Below are 17,464 nucleotides of genomic sequence, written 5' to 3' on the forward strand. Positions count from 1 at the left end.
ATATTTATCACTCTCTTTCTGGAGGCCTTAAAGTATCCTAGGGCTTGATGAAACCAGCACTATAATCTTCCAAAAGGAGCATTTGGAGGACTTTCCTTTCCATAAGGGATCCTCTTCCTCTTAGATCTAGAATTGGCTAAGTTCCATCAGAGCAGCAAACACCTTTCACATCTCCCTGTTTTATGCCCGACCTGACATTTATGACCAAAAGTTATTTAAAAAATATTTTTCTCCACTCATATCCTTACTGAGGATGCCCTCAATATATAGACATTTAGTGAAAATTTTTCTATGGATAGGGAAATAAACATTTAAATAAGGTACTTCTGTTGTCCTTCATGATGAACATAATTTAATATTTTAAAAATCTTTCCAGATCTTTTCATTTTTTTCTTCTATCTGTCCTACTCAAACTTAAAATATAGGGAAAAAAACAAGAATTTCACAAATATGCCTCAAAATTAAATTTACTTTCAAAAAGCTTTTTATGGGATCTTGTTTCCAATTTACACTCCAATAAGCACGTCACTTTATCTCAATAGGGATTTCTTCAAATAAAAATATACATTTATGCAACTTATCTCATATTGTTGGTTGTTTTAAACAAATTACTTTGTAAACCTTAAAGTTATATATAAATTCAAGCTATCATCATCAACTTTGTCAAAAGATGTTAAGATTTACTGAGTACCTACTATATGTGGTGTTCTGTGCTTAAAAAAAAAAATCAGAAAACAAATCCTTTACCCCAATAGGCTAAGTAACTAATAGAATTTAGGAGTAGAGGGAACCTTCAAAACCATCTATCACAATCACCCTCATTTTTACAGATAGAGAAATTGAAGCTCAGAAAGGCTGCCATTTTGCTAAGCTCAGACAATTATTAAAATAAAGCCAGATTTCAAATTGAGCCTTTTCCAGCATATTATCTACCTAACTATCTATTTAGTCAGATATGTATGAAAAGATAACAATGTAAGTCAGCATATAGAGGAAGAGAGATTAAAAATATGCCAGTATCATAACAGTTCAAGGACAGTGGAGATCACTATGATCTTTAGCAATTAAGGAGGCTTCACAATGAAGATAGAACCAAAACAAGGTCATGACATGAAATGTAAATACTAAAAGACCTACTGCAAAATGTGCTAATACCATAGAGGTCTCTTGGCAAACTGAGTTTAGGACCTATCAACCTAGTAATTGTATGTCATATGTAGGATGTAGCAGTGGAAAGGTCATATCACTAAGAATCAGGAAATCTGGGCGTTCTCTTTATGATTCTACTACTAGTAACACCAAGGAAAAATCCCTCTGGGTGACAATTTCTTATCTGCAAAGTGTTGAATGTGCAATATTATCTCTAAGACTATTTCAGTCCTGATATTTCAGGATTTTGTTGCTCTGGTTCATCTCGAGCTTTAGCAAGTTTAACATATATAGGTAAACCAAAAAGATTTTATCACTTCCTTTGACATTTCTCTTCCTCTGCTTCTCCCAGATTCCTCACTTTTCTTTTTCAAAACATAAGATTTTCATTGCTCTCTTCTACTGGTCCCTACCCTGCCTCAACTCCTGTTTCTTTCACTCTTATATGTATGGGGTTTTTTCCCCTTTCTTATTTAGTGGCTATTTTATAGATTTTTCTCTTCTGCCATCTGACATTCCACATGATTCTCCTTACCTCAGTACAAGCCCCTCTACAGGACTGTGACAGACAAGAAGAAAACAGTCAAGTGCCTAAGCCAGTCATATATTACCTTGAATTTTTGGCCACCTTTGCCAATGACCTTGCCAACTACCATTACAACTGACCTTTGTTATGCCTGTTGATGGAGTCTACTACAGATTCTAATTAACCCCTGTAAACTGGATATTCCCTAAATGTAGCAATCCTATTATTCTCCTCTAATTGAATCTCTCCTAATTCTATTAGATAGTGACCTCTTGAGGGTAGGAACTGTCTTTTCCCTCTTTTTTGTATCTCCAGGACTCAACACAGTGTCTAGCACTTGTTAGGTACTAATCAGACTAGCTGATTGAAACTTTAGCATTATTAGACATGGCCAATGAATTTGTTTTGCTGGACGATGTATATCTATTACAAGGATTTTATTTTTTCCCTTTTATTCTGAAGAAAAAGAAAAGAGAATGTGGGAGAGTGAGGAAATAATTTTTAACTTAAAAGCCAAAACAAATTTTTAAAATTTAACAATAAAAATCTTTAAGTTAAACAATAAAGATACTTCATTCCCATTTTACAATTAAAGGAACTGTGGCTCAGATAATTTAAAGTGACCTGCCAAAACCATAGTAAATGTCAAAGGAAGTATTCCAACTCAGGTCTCTCCTGACTCAAGATCCAGCACTCTTGCCAACACTTGTCTCAATTTTCTCACCACCTGCTCACTTCTCTAAGTTTGCCTCTTGTTATCTGCATGTTATCTCATTTCCATCTTCTCTGGAAGTCTGCACCAAGGATCATATCCTCCTTCTCTGTTTCTTTTTATCTACAGACCCCTTCCCCATTACCTAAACATATACTTAGATATCAACCTCTTCTTTACCCTTTTTAGACTACCACTACATAAGCTATTGTCCTACATCGTTCTATCCTTTCACTGAAAAACTAATAGTAATAATTACAATAATCATAACATATATAATATTACATGCCATATATATATAAATATATAGTATATCTAACATGACAATGTTAGATATAATAATAGCTTGATAAATATACTTATAAAAATAAAACACAGAATACATCTCCATAAGACAGTTATTTTAGAAAGAGATTAACATTTCCTCATGGAAAAAAAGAAAAGAATTGATATTATTGATATCAAATAATAAATTGATAGGAATTCTTGGAGCACATGATAAACTTTTATTTAAAAAAAACTTACAAAAATATTTTGGGAATAAACCAATAGCTGCTGAATTTTATTCTCTTCAGTCATTGGAGGGGAAAAACCATTTTAATGCCCCTCTTTATTTGGCCTCACTAATGCCTAATCACTAATTTGGCAATACTAGTACAGCTGAAACAAACAAAAAAAAAAAATACAGTTATTCCTTCCAGATCATGGAGGTTAGGGATATGAAACCCTTGTAATCTAAAAAAATCCATGTAAAAGTTTTTGGTCTTCATACTAGAGAAGTGTGAAATTATAGAAGGGTTATGCTTAAGGAGCCTAGAATTACAAAAAAAAAAAAAATATATATATATATATATATATATATATCTTCTCTACATAGCTAACTTCCAGATCTATCACCAGCCTTAATCTCTCCCTCTCAATTCTAGTTTCAATTTCCAACTGTCTCAATGTTAGATATCCCACATGCATCTCAAATTCAACTTGTCCAAAATGTAACTTATCTTCTCCCTAAACACACCCTTCTTCTAAATCTCCTTGTTTATTGAACAAACCCTGCCTCCCATCCCATATTTTCCATCACTCTAGTACAGAACCTCAGTCAACCTAGTCTCTTTCCTTCTCCCTCATCTTCTAAACACAATCATTTGTGAAATCAATAGCTATTTAATTGAATGATGAACTCAAAAACCAAAAGATATTTCAGTGGGCTAGAATACTGGGACCATGTCTGATAAAATGATATCTAATAATTGTTATTTTAATTCAAAATTTCTTATCCATATTTGTAATGGGCTGAGGTTTGAGTTGATGCACTGAGGTCCCAAGTACGTGAGGCTAAATAGTAATTGGACTATACTCTATTAATATACATGATTGGATAAAGAATGGTCTCTGCCCACTCTCTGTTTAAGTCCTGATGTGTTGTATAGGAAATGACGATTTTGGTGGGTGGAGCCAGAGAGAGAGAGAGGAAGAGAAGATGGGAGAGATTGGCCTGGGTTCCATACTCCCAGCTGCTAGTCATGTGGTTTCTGGTCTAGCTAGCTTCTTGACTCAGCTGCACACATTGCTATCGCCGATTCTCTTCTACCTCCGATCTTTCTTCACTGAGAATAAAGACTGACTATTTTCCCCTAACCTGAATTCCTGACTCTGGCTGATTTTAAAATACACAGTCTTCACACATATTTAAGAGTAATGTAAAGTCTTACATTTGTGTCCAAATAATCAACTATCTCTGTGTACATACACACACTCATAAACATAGAATGAATGTGGAAGATGGGCAAAGTGTGGCTAAAAAAACAGCTGATATAAAAGGAGATCTGGAAGATTTAGGAATTAGCACAACATGTTCAATATGAAATAGAATATGAAATAACAGCAAAAAGTTTAAAATCATGTTAGGCTATAGTGAGAGGCAAAGTGTCCTGAATAAGGGAGGTGATCATCCCATTGTGCTCTGAGATATATTCCATAACTGGAATACCATGATCAGTTCTGGATATCCCACTATGGAAACAATGTTGATAAGATGAACAGCACACAGAGTAATGTAACAAAAATTGTGGATACTAAACCATGCCATACAAGTATCAGTTGAGGAAATGAGGAACATTTAACCTGGAAAAGCCTTAGAGGAGAGGGGAAGAATGGAATATGACAGATGTTATCAGTATTATTAGCCTCAGAGGGCAAAACTAAACAACCAATAATAAGTAAAGCGCTGCAGAGAGGATGACTGCATTTTGACATACAGAAAACTTTCATAATAATTATAGCTGTTCAAAAATCAAATAAGTCTGACTAATGAGCTGAGTCAAAAACTTGTGTTTGTGTTGTGTGTTGTGTCTGGCTCTTCATGACCCCATTTCTTTGAAATGATCTTAAAGTGCCATTTCCTTCTCCAGCTCATTTTACAGATGAAGCACTGAAGCAAACAGTATAGATGAAGCACTGAAGCAAACAGGGTTAAAAGACTTGCCCAGGGTCACACAGATTTGAACTCAGGAAAATGAGTATTCCTGACACTAGGCCAGATACTCTATATACTATATTCTCTATATATTGCCACTTAGTTGACCAAAACTAACAATTCAAAGCAAGGACTGGAGGACACCTCAAGAGCAGGGACCGTTTTTGCCTTTCTTTCTATATCCAACATTTAAGCATAGTGCCTGGCACACAGTAAACATTTAATAAATGCTTGTTGACTGCTTGAAGGTATTGAGTGCCTGAACTAGAGCCAATCAACTTTCAGACTTTCTGATTGTATGAAGCAAAAACAATAGGTCACACCACTTGTATGAATAACAAACAACTGCTTATTTGGACACAAGTGTAAGACTTTGCATTATTATTAAGTATGACAAGTATAAATTAAAATTACAAATTATTAGATGTCACATATCAATTTTTGGTTGAAGCTATAATCCTGGCTTTTGGGCTAGTTGTCCCAAGAGCCTGTTCAGATTTTTACTCCTACAATTCACACAAATACTTTTTGATACAGCATGGAAAGGACAACCAAAATGAAGATGTAACAAGCCAGAGGCATTATTGCCTAGCAGATATTACAAGGCTCTAGAGGAAGGAATACTCTTCAAATTGCAGCCCAAGATTAAAGCTTCAATCACAAATTCAGAACTAGTTGGCATGAGTTATCTGACCACCAAGATTAATCTAAATATCCAGAGAGTGCCAGAACTATAAAAAGACGATAAGAAAGTAGTCATAAAAGAATTCTAGTGGTTCCACAGAGCATTTCAGATACAATATTCTCGGGCCACTGAATGCTTCTTAACTATATCCAGATGTCATTGGTCAATTGAACATTCTAGGAAGGCAAAAAAAAAAGAGAACAAGTGGTACATGTGTCTCTCCAGGTGTCACATTTGCATGTGGGGAAGACTGTTGCCTATTCCAGTCTTAGTACATTCATGGCATCCAAGCAATGCATCTGGTGGTTCTCTAGGCTAGGTTCAATGACATCTGCCTATTTCACTGAGTAGTTTAAGACAATTTTCCTGACTTAAAATTATATGAAGTCAAAACCAACAGAAAACAAGCCCCAGAATTAGTAACTATAATAATTTAGCAAATCAGTAAGTAATTTGAATCAAGGACAATAGTTAACAAAACTAAGTGGCAAATCTAGATCCAGCAAGTCGCTAAATTTCTGAATCTGTGGTGCTAACTTTTTTCTCTTTTCTTTTAGTTCTTAAAAATATTATTATAAAAGATGGCTCTCTTCAAAAAGGAAGGAAAAAGACAAAAGGGGAAATTGTGGTGATATTAACCAAAAAAAAACTATCAAAAACTTTTTAAAAGAAAAAAGAGTCTTCAACTAGAAGAAATAAAAAATAAGAAAAACGACATCAATTTTACTGCTACTACTTTAACATTTTAAAATATTCAAGGATAATCTTAGCACTCTAACAATAACCTGCCATTTATTCCAGAAGCAAAACAACTCCCTCCAAAACATTCTTAAATCAACAGGCATTTACTGGTGAATGACACAGACACAATAATCAAACCAAAAGCTAGTCTTTTCAAGTTTGACTTTCTTCGAAATACTTCTAAAATTCAGGAACTGTGACAATGTCATTCTCCATGAAATAACTGTACAATTTCTTTAAGAATAAATCCCTGACTTCAGCCTCTCATTAAGTTACTCTTTAAAAAAAGAAGAGAGAAAAATGTCTGAAGATTGATTCAAAGGCAGAAAAAACAATTAATTTTGCAAAGCTCACACTCTAACCCAAATTTAGTCTTTCCAACCCAAATTTAGTGCATCATCTTTTGTTGTACTCTTTAAAAAAAAAACTTTCTTTCACTTTGCCTTTCATCACTTTTGCAGCTTAAGCAAAGATATGAGTTCTATCAGTCAACAGCCTTTAGTAAGTTCCCAGAGTGGTCCAGGGCTGAAGGAGTATTGTAATGCTGGTGCAGAATATAAGAGAAGAGGGTCAGAGTATTTGCTTTTCTAACTTAGACTACTGCTGTCAGCACAAAAACTTCTCTTTCTTTTTGTTTACAGCCTCAGCCCCTGGCATAGAAGGAAGCGCTTAATAAATGTTCTATCTAAATATCTTTTGCTGATCTCTCTGCCTCAGGTACATTACATCAAAAAATCTTATCCATTCATTCTCATCCCAACTTAACAGGCATGATAGTCATTTGGCCTCACAAAATTGTACTGCCTTTTTTGCAAACTTTATTTAAATGAAACACTATACTAGTCCAATGAACCCATTTATTGATGTCTGCTGTGCACCACACATTATATTCCTCATTATTTCTCTGTGAAGATATTTGAAAGATTAGGACAAGATGACCCCAAGGTTCTTTCTAGCTTTCTGACTCTATGATTATGAAGCTAGTAATAAACAAGAGTTCTGAGTTTAATCAAAATAATTATTCTCATCAACCTTTATTTCTCATAAAGCACTTAGAAGCAAGACCACAGTTGAACTCACAGTTCTATTGATTCTAATTACTGCTACAGTTTTCTCTCAGCATTTCATCTATTATTTTGAAAGCAAATTAAAACAAACTTTCAGATTGTTTTGGATTTGATCTTTTTTTGCTGTTGTTTTGGCTTAAGGGCAAACTAGCTTCTCTGGTACTCTTCAAAGGAAGCATCTTGTACCCTCTTAGAAGCAATATAAGGATTAACCTTGAAACTCTAAAACTTCAAGTCCAAATCTCACTTCTGACATATGTATTGGCTATGAGAAACTAGGAAAGCCACTTAACTCTTTAGGCAAAATCTCTAGATTTCTAGAGGCACAATTTGCACTGGTGGAGATGGTTTCTCTACCTGGGAGTTTCCTATACCAATGAAAAATTATGATCTAATTCGTTGTCCTTATCTTGGCTTGTTGGACAGTTTTTTATTCATCACTTCATCTCCTCCATTGTAAGCCTATCATAAATGTTTGTAGAATAAATGAATGTTAAGGAGTGCCCCCCAATACCTTCTCCCATATTGCTGAACATTGAGTAAAACATTTCATTCTACAATTAGAGATCAGGTTTAAAAGGCAAATACCCGATCCTCTGAGTTCAAATTCACACTGATAGTTAAATGACCAATACTAGATACCAGAAATTATACTGAAAAACCTTGCAGAGAGTATTAAGCAAGAAAGCTAAAGGGAGACAACTAAAGAAAGTTAAAAGACAGGTTAGGAACAGTCTAAATTATAGAAGTTTCCAAGTGGTCAGCCCAAGTCCCTTATATTTCAGTTTTCAATTCCATATCAAAAGAATTGCCAAGGACAAAGTTCATGTGAGTATATACCCCAGAATATAATGATATCATGTGATTACAAAAATTTTTTCATATGACCTTCAAGCGCTATCAATTTATCACCTTCCACAAGCAATGAAGAAAAAACGCTGTGTTGGAAAAGAGAGAATGGATAAATATAATTTTATTCTTCTCTTACAAAATCATCCTTTGAAGAATGGCTTTTCAATGAAATGAGATTAAAATTAGCTTATCATCTAGAAGACCTGGATTCTACTATTCATGGTGATTGTGAGCAAGCTATCACAGCTTTACTCACCTCCAAATTAGGGACATTGTAGGAAAGAACCAAATGCTTGCTTAAATGTCTGAATGATCTAAGTTGAAGAGTAATTATAGTGATCAAAGAGTGGATATATAGGATATGATAATAGATAATGATAAATATAATGATCATGAAAGTACAAATGTGAAAGAAATGGTGGATAAATTATTATTCAAAGATTGGTTAGCCTAGGGTTCCTTCCATAATCATTCTCGAAAAAGATTTCATGCACCAGTATTATTGATGCATACAAAAGCACCTAATAGTAAACCAAATATTAAGGCAGAACCTTAGAACCACATACTTGGAAAGTTTAAAAAGCAAATAACCACTTCTCCCCAAGTTTCAAATTCACACTAAGGGTTTATGTGACTGAATGAATCTCAAACATCATTTATTCCACTTCCCATCTTAAATATGAATCCTCTCCATAATATCCATAACTATAACCAAACTTGGAAAAGAGTAGTGACAGGGAAATCTATCTACCAAAAGAAGCTTATTCTACTACAACAAAACTATTATTATTTAAAAGTTTTGCCATATATCAAACCAGTAGCTTCCTCCCTGTAATTTCTACCAATTCATTCTATTTCTGTCTTTGGAACCAAACAGATGAAGTCTAATCTCTCTTGGATATACCAAACCTCCAAATACTTAAAGATAACTCTTATACTCCCCTCCCTACCCAAGATATCCCCCTCTCACTCCAGGGATCTGAGTTGAGTTGAAATATCTCTATTTCTATGAACCACTGACTGTATTCCAAAATCAAATAGCTTACCAAAGTGACTAGCACATAGTAGGTACTTAATAATTGTTTATTGAATTGAAAATATAAACTACAGGTCTATCTATTCTGTTCTTCCATTTTCATTCACTGACGTGGAGAAATCAAAAACTGTGAGATATTCAGAATAGATGTCTCTACTTTTTGCATAAAGAAGGCCAAACTGATATGTGGTTGGTCTCTCTAAGACTACCATGTACACTTTATTTCTCCACAGATTTCTTCATCACTGCCTTGCCTTTCCTTGTCTTTTTTCCCTTATCCTTTCCTTCTTCAACCTCTTAACCTTGTGTTCTTTCTCCCATGTTTATTTTAATAAGCACCACGGCTTTTCTGGTACAAAATAGAAGCTCAAGAAATATTTGTTAAATGAACATTTTTTCTTCTCTATATTGCTCTATTTCATACCAAAGCTTTCACAACTTCTTTATGTTTGGAACCCACTTTCCCTTAACCCTAATTTCTAGGTTTACTTTACTTTTACACTCAATTCTGGACATAACGTAATCTATGTTCTTTCCTTTCTTTATACTGGAACAAATGATAATCTTTTTGAGTGTCAGTCCTCCCCATGTACCCCTGGGGCCTGAGTCTGTCAGGATATTTTACAGGGGAAAGAACCAAACCCAATCATATATGTATATATACATATGTATGTATGTGTGTGTGTATATATATATATATATATTCCAAACCAGGAATTTTTAAAACACACACACACATACACACACACACACACACACACACAGCCTTATCAAAATATCCCTCATCTTCCAAATTAAGTCTCAGTCAGCATTAGTAAGTATAAGGTCACAATAGTGGCCTCTGTACCTTTATTTTCTTCATTCTCCAAGCAAAAGGCCAAGTCAGAGTATCAGATGAGAAAGGAACAAAACCTAAATCAGTGATCCTCATAATTTAGCACTGATTAACATCAAAATAGGAAAACACAGTCCAACTTTGTTTTAAGGTTTCACTTTAAGTTTCCCTGAACCATACTGAGGACCACACCTTGAGAAGATCTGTCACTGAATCAACTTAATAAGGTAATAATGCCCTAAACAAATATATGATATGGCAATAAATGCATTGAGCCCCTATAACTGCATCCTGTAAATTCTTTTGACAGCATCCTCTGCAGGAAACCACACATTCTAATGTAGATTTTTTGTCTTTTCCTTCAGGACCTCATAAACTTCACAGGTGTTACCTAAGGGAGGAAAAAAGGCCCTTTTCCACAGGCTGTAGGGAAATTCAACATGTGTCTGAGCTACTTCTCTTCCCAACTGATATTTCCACAGGCACTCAATTCTCTCTATGCATTAAAGTTCCCAGCTAACCACTGTTGAACCTTGAATATTGTTCAGACATCTGGTCCGGAGTATGCAAAAAAAAAAAAAAATTCTCAAAGAGAATAAAATACCTTTAGACACTTTCAAAACCTAACTGCCAACAATGGACTAAATTCATTCACTTTTCAACAAAATCTTGATACATAGCACCAAGTAAGACTTTTTTGAATTTTTTAAATGTAATTGACAAAAGAGCAACTGAAAGTTAAAGTTAATGGAGAAAGTTATCACTTGGTAGGGGGGAAAATAAGTGATTTAAAAACTCCCCAGACTAGATTCAATGAAACAGGAAGCTTTCTGATCTTTTAGGCTAAGTTGGGGATTACATTCACCAACTCAACTAACGGTATAATTAATTCACTAGTTTCACTAAAACAATAAATGTAAGAGAAAAGAATTCAACTCAGTAGACCTCACCCTAATCATTTATCACTTGAACTATGCTAAAAGATTCATAACATGCACTAAGACTATTTAACACACATCAAAATACAGACCTTATAAGTAAAGGCTGAGAGCCTCTGAAATATGGGAGGAACATGCTCAACTTACATATAGTTTATATATTGCAGGATAACAGTATCTGCTTAAAGTAAAATCCATCATACCTTAAAGACAGCTGAGCCCTTCAAAAACACTCACAGCCCATCTGCGAGACCAGGTTAAGACAGAGAATGTCCTCCAAGGTTTCAAATTTGGCAATGGAGAGCTAAACCCGTGTTAAGCAGTAGGAACTGTCTCTGTGGGGTTTCCCCTTTGATTTGATTTAGTGGAGTCTTGTTTCGAGAATTGGAAAGGAGCTCTTAATGCCCCTCACTCAGCCCAACACACAACTCAGCACCAGGTCGGCGTGACACAGAGTCTTCTGTCATAGGAGGGAAAGAGGAAGGTTTCAAAGCTATATCTATTCTGGAGCTACAATAAAAACAAAATACTAATACTAATAATAATAATAATTTCACAATATAGCCTAGCAAACTGTTCTTTCAGTCTTAAGTCCCTGCTGTGTGAAATGATAAATGGCCCAGTTTTATGTCTTATTAACACTGAAGTGTTTTTCTGGGTCAGGTTGCTCTTAATCAGGTACATACCAATCTGTCAGTCTAAACTACCATCAACTTCAACTTGTTTTTTTTAAAAGAACATGAAAGTTTTGTTGGATTTTTTTTTCTTCAAGTAGACAGAAATACAACTCTGGAGAACTCAGTATTAGAAAAAAAAGAGATGTAATCAAGAAGAAAGGTGAGCTGAGCAAAGTGGTTCCATTACTAAGGAAAAGTAACTGGCAAGGAGATGAAATTAAAACACAGATCCCCTCCTCCCCACCCTTGTTTTCTAATTCATTTATTTTCTTAAAAGGATAAAATGATTGACAAAAAAAGTTATTGCACATTGCCAAAATGTGCTTTCCATTAAAAAACTAGTTAATATAAAATGCAAATTGCTAACTGACTTCAGCTATGTTACTTTAAGATTGTGTATGCTAAGAAGGCAGCCTACTTGGAGTCAGTAATGTTTTTAAGTTTTTGGGACATCCATGTTGAAATCTAATCTAAAAAAATTAGCTACTTCAGGAATCTTTATCATAATAGTGTCATAAAAGGGAGTTGGAGCATATATGTTTGAAGTTAAAAACAAGAATGTAAAATAGTACATTTAATGTGAACATAGTTTTTAGCCACTTCCTTATTGTCAGAACTCCCTAAATTCCAACAGAAGGATGCTAAAGAAAATAAAAGCAGGCTCAATCTGGGATAATCTAAATCTGACCATTTTATTTTACATATCAAGAATTAAAGCCATGAGAGGTAATGTTACAGCTACTTGTAACAATATTCAAATCTATATCCTCTAATTCTAATCCAAAACTCCTTTTATATTACAAGAAGGGACTATCATGAGAAGATCTCTGACTGACTTTGTGACACAGTCATCAATGCATAATCCTTTCTCATGTGTACTCTGTGTCTAAGACCTCAGGCAATATACAGTACAATCCAATGTACTTGCCAAGGAACACAGACACAGAGAGAAAACCCAGCCTTCCTCAACCCCATTCCTAATAAAATTCATCAAAACTGCATTGCTTTGCCACAAAGAGGTCTCACCTGACTCCTCTGCAGCATTTCCTTCCAAAAATAAACATCAACTACCACAGAAGAAAAATTATTAATTAATATCAACCTAATATCTATTACTGGGCAGCCTCAGAGTAGTGAGAGGTTATTAAACTTTTTAATAGTAACTGGCAAGAGCTGTTCCCTTTTTAGCTCCACAGATCAAATGCTGTGCCTCCTTGACTATAGTTAACATATTTATGTATTCAAAGAATAGTATGTTCAAACTAAATATTAATACAGAACTACTACTAAAGATAGCCTTTTAAATTCTGGACACAAAACCATAGCTTCATTAGAAATACAAAATAAATTTAAAATATTAAAGCTTCAATTACCAACACAGTGTTAATTTACAGATAGATATCTAAAAGTTTTCATTAATAAGAATATTCTCCAGAATTGACTTAATCCTCCTCTCCTTACCAGCTAAATCAAGCAATAATAACAATGTCTAGAATGGCAATCTAGTAACATTGCTGATCTTATTCTCACTCCTATGGAACCTGCCAAGAAATCACTGAAAATACAAAGAGGGAAGACTAAGGTTATTACAGTTATGCAAACCCATCAAGGGATCCTTCCAGGGAGACCCTTGAAATTTCCATTTTCTGCAGGGAATCCCAGAAAGGACAATAAGAGCCTTTTTAGGCACAATCCTAGAATAAAACAAGATTTTTAAACCTCCCAAATCTAGGGCATTTGGATAGGGAGGGAGCAACCTGAACTAACAGAGAAAGTTGATTTAATCATTCTCAGATTTATAAACTGACTCAGTTTAGGAATTATGGAACTTATCTCTTACTTTTCAGGACTGGGGGTCAGGAGATCTGGACTCAAAATCTCAGTACTTTCAACATCTGAGTAATCTTTGATCAGCTACTTCCATTCTCTGGACCTTAATTTGTCCTCTGTAAAATGAGAGCTGAGCCAGATAGATCTGCAAAACCCTTTCTGGCTCTGTTCTAAAACTCCTCCCAGCTCTGATCTTCTATGATTCAAAGATAATAAAAGTTCACAGGATTTAAATCCATTTCTATGAAAGCCAGAGGTTCTAAGATTACCCTTGACCCTTTCTGGGAAGTTAGAAGTCCTGTTCAAAACCACATCAAGGCAATTTTAATTTGACTACACAGATGTTTTTGTAAGGCTCCACTGACTCTAAAACTGATTTATCCATTTCTAGTCCAATGCCACTCTAATTATTTATATATGTTACACTTGCCATAAATCACTATTCCAATCGGCCTCAAAAGTTCTTTCCTGCTAACCCCTCATAAGACCACTCCACATTAGGGAGGATGACTACAGATACATTTAAACTTAACTGCCTTCAAAATGTCATATTTCTGCATCTAATTTAACAACATAGTCTTTTTTTTTTTTAATGGGACCATAGTTCAAGCTCTACTATCAACAGAATATTTTGTTATTTCCTGGTTGTGATTACAATCTGACCTCAAGGTCAAGAGCTGATTAATTTTTGTCTTTGTGTTCCTGGTTCATAGTACATGACAGGTGCTTACATTTTTTTAGAAGGTATTCAAATCTGATCACTGGACATATACACTGAGAAAGTCAAAGAAAGATGCTACATGAAGCAAAAGTATTTGTGGTGGTACTTTTCATAGTAGCAAAAAGCTGGAAATAAAGGGGATGTTCAACAACTGAGTATAAATTAATTCACTGTATTATATGATAGAATATTAGTGAATTCGAAGAAGTACTTAATATGTATTTCCTTTGGGTAGAAAGGAAGTAAAAGGAAAAGAAGACATATTTTCACTTGGAAATAGATAAAATTTAGTTTTAAAACATGTAGAAGAAATAATGAATATGAAGAATTCAAAAAATAGGGTCAGACTTGTATGAATTGGTATAGAATTAAGAATCAGAGGAAAAATACACAATAACTATAACAACGTAAAATGGACCAAAAAAAAAAAAAAAAACCCAACAACAACACCTCATAATGCTGTATAATTATACTAGCCAAGTTTTTCTCCAATAAAAGAAAATTACCTTCCTTTCTTCTTTGCCAGGGGTGGGGATAGGGCATAGGATTAGAGGGGACCTACTATGGGTATCAGACATATTTCATACACAGCTGATTGTCGGTTAGAGCTGAACTGTTTGTTCTATTTTTTAATCACTTGTTACAAGGGGGAAACATTTTAGTAGAGGAGGAAGGATATAATATAAAATAAAGGTTATATAAAAACAAAAATATAGCAATAATTTTAAAATGAAAATCTACAATGTAATTAAAATGTCCAATCTTGGCCCTTGAAGAGAAGATTGGAAAATAAATAAATAAATAAATAAACCACCTTTTTCTTCCTTTCACTGAAGATATAAAAATATGGGCATGGAATACAGCCCACAATGTGAGATGTGGTTAAGTTGATGATTAGTTTTTCTTAACTTGTTTTTGTTGTTGTTGTTGTTGTTGTTGTTGTTAAAAGGGGTATATTCAAGAATCACAGATTTATAGAATTGTAAGAAACATCGGAAAATGTTTAGTCCAACTCATATTTGAGAAATTAACTCCAAAAAGAATAATACATTTGACCAAAGTGGAATGCCTACTTGAAGATATCTGAAAAGGAGGAACCCACAGTCTCCCAAATCTGGCAATTTTGTTTTGAAATGGCTCTAATTTGGGGGAAGTTTTTCCTGACACAAGCCTTTGCAAGTTTCACCCAATGCTCCAGGTTCTGCCTTTTGGGACCAAAGAAAACAATTTATGATATCTCTTGGAATGTTTTCAAGTACTTGAAGACTTAAAGAGAGCTTTCATCCTTCACTTCTTCTTTTTCCTCATTAAGATTAAATATCCCTAATTCAGTGAACTGATCTTCATCTGACATGAAATGAAAGCCCCTCACCACTCTGGTTTTCCTCCTTAGGATGTTCTCCAATATATCAAACTAGCATACACAGGAAGGCTTGAGTTTAAATCCAGCTTCAGGCACATACTAGTTGTATGATTCTGGATAAATTACTTAATCTCCATCTGCCTCAGTTTCCTCATCTATGAAATAATAATAGTAAATACTTCACAAGGCTGTTGTGAAAAATAAATAAATTTATATTTGTAAAGCACTGAGCATGGGTTCATAAGAGGCATTCAATAAAACTTGTTCCCCCTTCTCTTCTACTTACAAAGTAAACCAATTATATTGAAATACAGCTATCAATTTAAGTTTTACTGACTCCCAGGTTAAGAAACCTTACTATATAGAATCTAATGTGGTTGGTAGGTACACAGGGAGAGAGATAGAAATAAATAGATAGGCAGTTGAACAGAGAGATAGATAGATAGATAGATAGATGGATAAACAGACAGACAAACAGATGGATAGATGGATGGATAGAGAGATCTGATAACTATCAGATAAATAGATCAACGGATATAGTTTTTTTCTATGATACATATGACTACTATGATAAAATAAATGTAATATAGAAACAATCAATAAAACTTTTTAAAAAACAGGAACACCTAATTCTCCTAATTCCCTGTTAAGACTAACCATTTCACTCCCATTTTACAAATGGAAAAGTTAAGAAGTTTGTCAGTCAAGTCAGATGACAGCAATAAAACAGATGAAATTTTGGTAGAGGTTCTAAAACATGCCTGAGGAAAAACAAGGGCCATGACATGCACTCTAGAGAAATTAAATGACTTTCTATCAATATTTCTCATTATACACCTATTATATGGTTAGCACTATGGGCTTGCGCAAATAAGACAATACTGCTGTTATTATTAAAGTTAACAAACACTAAGAAGCTTGATTTCTATAGCCTCACTATAGAAATTTGATATCTTTTAGGCCTCTAGGGATCAAGTAAACCAGTAAACCCTAAAAAGCAAAAACAACTCCATTCAATTAATTACCTTTCCTTACCATTAAAACAGACTGTAATAGTATAGAAAAGCAAAAAAAAAAAAAAAAAAAAAAAAAAAAAAAAAAACTACTGGGCTTAGAATCATGAAGAACCACATTAAAATCATGTGCTTTATTGATTTCTTTTATCATACCTACTAAATCACAGGGAGACTGTGTTTGACTTTGGTGGAAATTCAGATATGTGGGAGAGAAGAAAAGAGAGGGGAATAAGGAAAGCCACCACTAAGAGAAGTAAACTCATTCCGAAAAAGGAGAAAGAGTTATAGGCTCACAAGAATTACTGTAAAGGACCCTCAAAGTCATCTCATCCACCACTTTCATTTTACCAATGAGAAACAAGAGGCCCAGAATGACTAAGAGGTTTGCCCAAGATCTCATAGTTAAGATGGCAAAACTAGGATTTGGGGGGGGGGGAGTCTTTTGACTTGATGACTCAAATGCTCTTTCCAGTTGAAGTCTTCTCCATCTCATTTCCCAATAACTCAGTTTCTTACTATGTCCTTTTGTCTATAAAACTCAAATAAAACTCTGAAACTTTAATGGATAGGACCGATTTTATGAGGAAAGCTACCAATGTGATTTGAGGAATAAGGAAAAAACTTAGCCACCAAAATCTAAAATACAACTATAACCCTCAAGCAGAACTCTTTCTAGCCTCCATCAAGCCTGAAATTGTATGATCAGACATGTATTTCTTTGAATAAATTCTGAGTCCTCTAGGTGAAAGAAGAGGAACTTTATTGATATTCATGAGTTTTCAGAGTTTTTCCATGAAAGCAGTTTTTGATAGTGGTAAAGTGAGCAGAAAGGCATTCTTT

The 17,464-nt window shown here is 34.4% G+C and overlaps 1 protein-coding gene across 7 annotated transcripts in view; it reads right to left on the minus strand.

Annotated features, from left to right (window-relative positions):
- The window catches only part of GREB1 (growth regulating estrogen receptor binding 1), a 157,314-nt gene that overhangs the window by 128,856 nt on the left and 10,994 nt on the right, over nt 1-17,464 (minus strand). For 5 of the 7 annotated variants that reach the window (XM_031950670.1, XM_003757968.3, XM_031950671.1 and 2 more), the window contains exon 1: nt 11,221-11,627. The exons of the other annotated variants lie outside the window; for them this stretch is intronic. The gene's annotated coding sequence lies outside the window, so the exon portion shown is untranslated. Of the gene's footprint in view, nt 1-11,220; nt 11,628-17,464 lie in introns of those variants that run through there. 7 annotated transcript variants of the gene reach the window in all.

This window comes from Sarcophilus harrisii, chromosome 2 (genome assembly GCF_902635505.1).
Source record: "Sarcophilus harrisii chromosome 2, mSarHar1.11, whole genome shotgun sequence".
Classification (NCBI taxonomy): domain Eukaryota; kingdom Metazoa; phylum Chordata; class Mammalia; order Dasyuromorphia; family Dasyuridae; genus Sarcophilus; species Sarcophilus harrisii.